The sequence below is a fragment of the Rutidosis leptorrhynchoides genome, chromosome 9 (assembly GCF_046630445.1).
Source record: "Rutidosis leptorrhynchoides isolate AG116_Rl617_1_P2 chromosome 9, CSIRO_AGI_Rlap_v1, whole genome shotgun sequence".
NCBI lineage: Eukaryota > Viridiplantae > Streptophyta > Magnoliopsida > Asterales > Asteraceae > Rutidosis > Rutidosis leptorrhynchoides.
The window spans coordinates 243,505,005-243,512,200 of NC_092341.1; the positions used below are offsets into that span (position 1 = coordinate 243,505,005).

General features: G+C 43.3%; 1 non-coding gene across 1 annotated transcript; it reads left to right on the top strand.

The window, feature by feature from the left end:
• Positions 1–472: 472 nt before the first annotated feature.
• On the top strand, positions 473–579 carry LOC139869571 (small nucleolar RNA R71). The gene has a single exon (XR_011766176.1). It is a non-coding gene; the product is annotated as a small nucleolar RNA R71 (small nucleolar RNA).
• The last annotated feature ends 6,617 nt before the right edge of the window (positions 580–7,196 follow it).

The window sequence follows — 7,196 nt, forward strand, 5'->3', positions numbered from 1 at the left end:
AATTGGAATTTTAACCTTGAGGGTTGTAAGGGTTGTTGAAGTTTCGGTTAAATTGGGTTCTTCCTTGAAATTGATTATTATTTCTTTGGCTTATGAAAGCCACTTCTTCTTTTTGAGCCATTGTTAAACCGGTATCACAATTTTTCCTAAATGGAGACCACCACAGTATTCACAACCTACTTTCATACTATGAATTTCCTTGGTGATTTTGTCCATGGTTCGAGCAACACCGTCTATTTTCACACTTAGAGAACTAAGGTCATCATAAGCACCGGCGCTTTGGACTTGAGCATTACGAGTAATTGGTCGTTCTTGATGCCACTCATGAGAATAATCTGCTAGTTTCTCGATTATCTCATAAGCCTCTTGCTCGGTTTTGTCCATGAGTGAACCTACGGCCGCTTGATCAATGGAAATTCGGGTTGCAACATCACAACCCTTGTAAAAGATTTGGACTTTTTGGAAGGTATCCAAACCATGGTTCGGACAACCTCTTAGCATTTTGTAAAATCGATTCCATGCTTCGTACAAGGTTTCCATCGGCTTTTGACAAAATTGGGTAATTTCTTGTTGGAGTCTCGCGGACTTAGAAGCTGGAAAATATTTCTTAAGAAATTTTTCCAACATACCATCCCAAATTTGTAACACCCTGTTTCTGTTTCTGATTTTGCAGTAGGTCGGGACGTCGTCCCGATAGGGGGGACGCCGTCCAGCAACAAAAGGTGGGACGCCGTCCCGATAGGGGGGACGCCGTCCAGCAACAAAAGGTGGGACGCCGTCCAAAGTTTGGGACGCCGTCCAAACGGTCTGTCGAGTCAGCTGTTTTAATTATTTTTAAAAATGGGTAAAATGGTAAAATCACTTAGATACCGGTTTGGAGCCTTCAAGGCTGGTTCCTTGGTCATTTGTGGATGGTATTTCATCTTCACAAACACTCCCAACATTATTTAGAGAGAGAGGAGAAGTTCTAGAGAGAGAGGTGGATTTGGAGAAGAAGGAGTCGGATTCTCGCAAAAGCTCGGGTTCTAAAGTTGTTCATATCGCTCCTAGCTACGTTGTGGTGGTATTGGTAAGCTCAAACTCCGAATTTCATTGTTTAGATTTGATATTCAATTTAGGGTTTTGAGCTAGTTTGTTGTACAACCCTTTTAGATGATGAAATGGGTTTATAGTGACTTGTTATTCTTGTCACTTGGCGGGTTTTAGGTTGGTTGACGTTTTAGCCTTGATTAGGGTTTGATCTTGAGTTTAATCACTAGGTTTAGTGATTATGGAAGTGTTGAAACCCTTTTTGGGTGAGTTTGGTTAACTAATTTTGAAATGGGTCAAAATTAGAGTTTTGGTGTCAAAATGGGTATGACCCGTGTTTAACACTTGTGTTCGGGTTTAATTGGTGTGTTAGGACCATTTTCACTCGTGTTAGTGATTATTGGTTAGTTATGGCGCGGTTTGTGCTTGAAAGTGCATTTGGGTCAAAATTGCACTAAGGGTCAATTGGGTTGGTTTGTAAGTCAACCCTAATTGTGTTGTTTGTATTGTGATAATGGAATAGGTACGTTCCATTGACGAGTTACGGATTATTTAGAAGCATTCATCAAGACGACTAGGTGAGTGTTAATATCCTATGTGCATATGTATGTGTAGGATGGGTGCGGGTCGGGTGAAGTGGTTCTCGGTTATAGAGCTCACTTCACATATAGGTGGATTTGATGGACTTGTGTATAGGTCCAATTGGCACGGTTGTGCGTTTTGGTTGTTTACCTTTGGCGAGGTACACGTTGTGTGTACGTTATCACACGTGGTTGTGATTTGAATGTTATAACCCCAAAGGCGAAGGGTTGATATTGTTGTGATGTGGATAACCCCGATGTGGTGGATTTTATAATCCCGTGACCGTGGGTTTGATGTTGAGAAGTGAATCTCGGGTAGTGCGGATTCATGATGACTCGGGTTGTTCGGTCATCTTGTGATGAGGTAGTGAATCTCGGGTTGTGCGAATTCACTAAGGCTCGGGTAGTTCGGCCAACCTCGGTTGTTGAATTGGTGAAGAAGTGAATATCGGGTTGTGCGAATTCACTAAGGCTCGGGTTGTTCGGCCAATCTTCATTGTGGTGTTTGGTATTCGGTAATGGGTTAAGGGGTTAACCTTATTCGTTTATATATTGTTATATATATATATATATATATATATATATATATATATATATATATATATATATATATATATATATATATATATATATATATATATTGTTTTATTGTCGTGATGTAGCTAACCCTCCGGGTGTAGCTTCTTGGCGTTGTTCACATCGTCGTTGGTGAACTTATATTTGTTGATGTATCTATAGCTTGTTGCTTAGTGACTACGGTATGCTTAGCTTAGCTTGCCTTATACTTGGATGCTTTGGTATGCGGTATTTGATATTTGTGTGGCGTGTCTATTTTATACATATATATGTATGTAGTATATTATCATTCACTAAGCGTTAGCTTACCCTCTCGTTGTTTACATTTTTATAGATTGCACGGATGCGGTGGCTCGAGTAAGTGCGGGGACTAGTGGACTTGCGTAGTTGCTTTAGAAGACTTGCTTTTGGATTTGATTAGGATTGGGTAGCGTGTCCCCAATCCCATGCTCGGTCTATGTTTTTGTATAAACTAATGGGTCGAAATAGTCACTTGTGGTATTTTGGGTCGATGTGGGCCCGGTGTCGTAAAACTCAGTTTTTATTGTGGAAAACTCCTAGTTTAAACTATTGTAATCTATTGTGAAAGTGTTTTGGTTTAAAAGTGTCGGGAAGCGGGTTTTTGCCCGCGTGTGTTCGAAAAACTGATCAGAATGTTTTAGTACATCTGGATGCCGTCCCAGATGGCTGGACGCCGTCCCAATCTTAAGTTCTGGACGCCGTCCAAGCTTTTGGACGCCATCCAGATCAGTTGTTCCAGAAATTTTTTTTTGTGTGGCACATTTTCGGAAGGTTAACGGGTTGGGTCGTTACAAGTGGTATCAGAGCATGGTCTAAGGGATTTAGGTGACTTGAGATAGGTGCCTAGACTTAGACTTTTGTGTGTGCTAAATTTGTTGCGGGACTTGTAGGATTACGGGTCGAAATGGGTTTAGTTAGTGCCTTGTTTATAGGTTGACTAATGTTTATATTAGTAATGCGGATATTATTAATATATTATTGTGTTGTGGTGTAATTCTCGCGTGTGTTTATATCGCGTAGAATTTTGTTTGTGTTTGTTTATATCATCGAGCGAGGCGGTCATTGTACTAACGAGTTGATACAGCATGTGTGCGTAATAAGGACTTGCAAACCTTATTACGGGTGCAAATCGTGTCAAACAAGTGATGTACGACGAGTGTTTAGCAAGATGGACCGGTGTGGAATGTGTGCTTTATACGTTCGTGATCTAATCGCTTTGTATTCCTTAGAATGGCAACAGGAAATGGGATCGAGACGAATGACGTAGAGTTTAACTCTAGAGTTGCAGCCGCCGTTGCGGAGCAAATGAGTGCGTTTCGAGAAGAAATGGATAGGAAGTATTCCGAATTTCGGGGTAGTAGTGAAATGGAACGTTGTCTTAAGAGCTTCATGAGGACTAAACCCCCGATGTATGACGGGAAACCGGATCCTTTGGTAAGCACAACTTGGATTTCGGATGTCGAAGGGTGTTTTTGTACTATTGATTGCCCTCCCGAGAAAAAGACGAGACTCGCTACTAGTCTGTTGTGGGGCAGGGCAAGGGATTGGTTGGATGGTAAGATCGATCTTGTCGGTGGCGAAACGTTTATGGTCTTATCGTGGAACGAGTTTAAGGAGGAATTCTTCGAGGAGTTCCGGACTTCGGCCGATTTGTGGGAATTGCGTAATGAGTTGAGAAATTTGCGGCAAGGATCTATGGATTTGAATACTCTCAAGACGACCTTTATGGCGAAGGCTCGTTTTTGCCTGGAGTATTTGGGGAATGATCGTTTGTTAATGGGGGATTTCTATCGGACCATGAATGATGACTTGAAAAGTAAAATTAGTTGGGGTCAAGCGAAATCGTTTGCGGAATTATTCAACTTGGCTAGAGGTTTCGAGTCGTATACGTGATCAAAGATGTGTGAACCTTCAAGTAAGAGGAGGGTTGATTCGTACGGCGCCCCGGGTAAGAAAGATAAAGGTGCAAGTGCGAGTACGGGTAATGTGGGAAAAGGCACGGTGGATTCTCGTGCACCTAGATGTTTCAATTGTGGTATTAGGGGCCACAAGTTGTGGGAGTGCACAATGCCGAGAAGTGATGACGGGATGTGCTACTATTGTCATAAGGAGGGGCATCGCAAGCCGGATTGTCCCGAGCTGGCGGCGAATGCCGTAAGGAGACATTGAGGTACGTTTCATTTAATAAATATGTCATTTGAATATTTATTTATGTGGCATTCAAGTTCGGTTTTGTTATTGCATTGTGTTGTGCATGTTATTGTTAAGGGTGACGTTCCTAATGGAACTACCCTATGGTAATGATTGATTTTTGGACGAAGGGCGTAAGACTTGGTGTAACCAAGCAATCCTTAGTATTTGGGAAATGTTTCTACCAAACCATGGAAATGGGTTTTGGTATTCGGTTGATAAGCGCATGTACGCTTTTGTGTTGAGATTGGTGAACCGTGAGGTTCGTCGGGTGGTTGGAACCCTTGAGGTCGAGTGTTTTGAATCTCGATGTATGTTGGTAAAGGAGTCTACGTGACGCGAAATTAGGTGCCTCTTTCATACCAACTAGCGTGTTGTTCGACTCCGATTGTGTTGTGGTTACATTGTACTTAGGGTACCGAGATGAAACCCTTAAGTACATGAGTGACTAGGTGAAGTTGACAAGCTATAGCAATTGGATGATTGCGCGAGTGTAGTTGTGTAATTTGTGGTACACCTCTCGTTTGAAGTGTTTAAGGATAGGTTAAAATCCTTCGTATGCTCAAGGTTGGAGCAAGGAATGGTGATGGGTCGTGTGAACCCAATTATTGGTAAAGTCTACCTTTGGTAGCATTGTACGGTTGTACGGGTTGTGACATTGGAACGTAGTTCCAAGTGGGGGAGTTGCACTTCCGCCCGAGGAAGTTGTAGTGTGAGATTTCGGATGATGCTTTTGGTAGATCTGGAAATTTGGTCGGTTTTTTGTAGAGTACAATTTCGGATAAGTTGTACTTATGGTTTGGATTTGAATTATCACCAAGGTGGTAATGTGGTAAATCTCATTGAGAGATAATGGACGTGTTTGGTGAGCAAGGTGAAATCCTTCGGTTAAGGGAGGTGTGTGTCGGATTCTCTTCTAGAGAATTATTGTTTTGTGCCTATGTTTGATATAGGTGGTTCTTGCTCGAGTGTGTGAATGGTTAGTGGTATCCGTTAGGATTCACTATGGCGTAGCAGAGCGCGATGTTACGCTACTCGTTGTTCGAGGCCAAAAGGGCGTTGATTGATGAAGCATGACCTTCGAGGTCCGCTGACTTCATCATGGTAGTACGTGATTGGTGGAGCATGACTTTCGGGGTCCGCTGACTTCATCATGAGCGAGGTGTTATATCAGTGAAGCATGACTTTCGGAGTTCGCTGACTTCATCTGGTATTGAGATTGGTGAAGCATGACCTTTAGGGTCCGCTGACTTCATCATGGTTGTTGATTGGTGAAGCATGATCTTCGGGTCCGCTGACTTCGTCAAGGGAGTAGTGTTATGTCGGTATGGTGTAACATTATCGGGAAATGCGAGTACCGGTGGGAAATGCGAGTACCATTCCTGAGTTGTGTTGTGGGACGTGAATATCGGGTTGTTCGTATTCACAATATTTCGGGTAGTACGATTGTCCCTGTTGGTTGGACTCATAGTTTGAGGTAGTGAATGTCGGGTAGTTCGGATTCACTAAGGCTCGGGTTGTACGGCCATCCTCGGTTATACTATGTGGCGTTGGTGGTGAATATCGGGTTGTGCGTATTCACGATGACTCGGGTTGTACGGTCATTTCGTTGTGAGATATATGGATTGGGTAGGTGAATTTCGGGTTGTGCGAATTCACTAAGGTTCGGGTTGTTTCGACCATCCACCATATGTGTTCAGGCTCGGGTTGTTTCGGCCATGTTGAGTTGTGATCTATCGGTTGTTTTATACACCGATGGTGGGGTCGTAAGGATCGCGTGGTTTGATCTATTGGTTGTTTTATGCACCAATGGTGGGGTCGTTAGGATCATGTTGTGGGAACTATCGGTTGTTTTATACGCCGATGGTGGGGTCGCGCGGACTATGTTGTGTGCTTAGTGATGCGATAGCCGTGTTTCGCTCACGTGTTGTTACGGGTGTGACGATCGTTGATTTTGTACACCTTGGGATCTAGATTTACCATGATCGTTTTGGACGCTATCGGTTTTAACCGTTTGTTATGATGTCACGGTAGTTGCGTATGGGTCGTATTGCGCACTACAAGGGATGTTTAGTGATTGGTGTTATCCGTAAGGATTCGTTTGGTTAGGTCTCCATCGTTTCGTGTTGTTGACCTTAGGTTGACTTGGTTACTTTTAGCATTGTACTAAGTAAGGATACGCTAGGGGATTGATATCTCGGTCCGAGATTAGTTGAGTTTTCCTGATGATAGGGAGTGAGCATGGTTTTAGTGCTCGGATAGTGGGTTTGATAAATCGCGGGAGACGATTTTAGTTGTTAAAGGTGATTCCTTGGGAAGAGTTGCCTCGGAAAGTCGGATTGGGACTTATGTTGAGGACCGTGGAGTGTGGTCCGTTTGGTTAAGTGACGAGGATCACGAGGACGTGATCGATTCTAAGTGGGGGAGAGTTGTAACACCCTGTTTTTGTTTCTGATTTTACAGTAGGTCGGGACGCCGTCCCGATAGGGGGGACGCCGTCCAGCAACAAAAGGTGGGACGCCGTCCCGATAGGGGGGACGCCGTCCAGCAACAAAAGGTGGGACGCCGTCCAAACGGTCTGTCGAGTCAGCTGTTTTAATTATTTTTAAAAATGGGTAAAATGGTAAAATCACTTAGATACCGGTTTGGAGCCTTCAAGGCTGGTTCCTTGGTCATTTGTGGATGATATTTCATCTTCACAAACACTCCCAACATTATTTAGAGAGAGAGGAGAAGTTCTAGAGAGAGAGGTGGATTTGGAGAAGAAGGAGTCGGATTCTCGCAAAAGCTCGGGTTCTA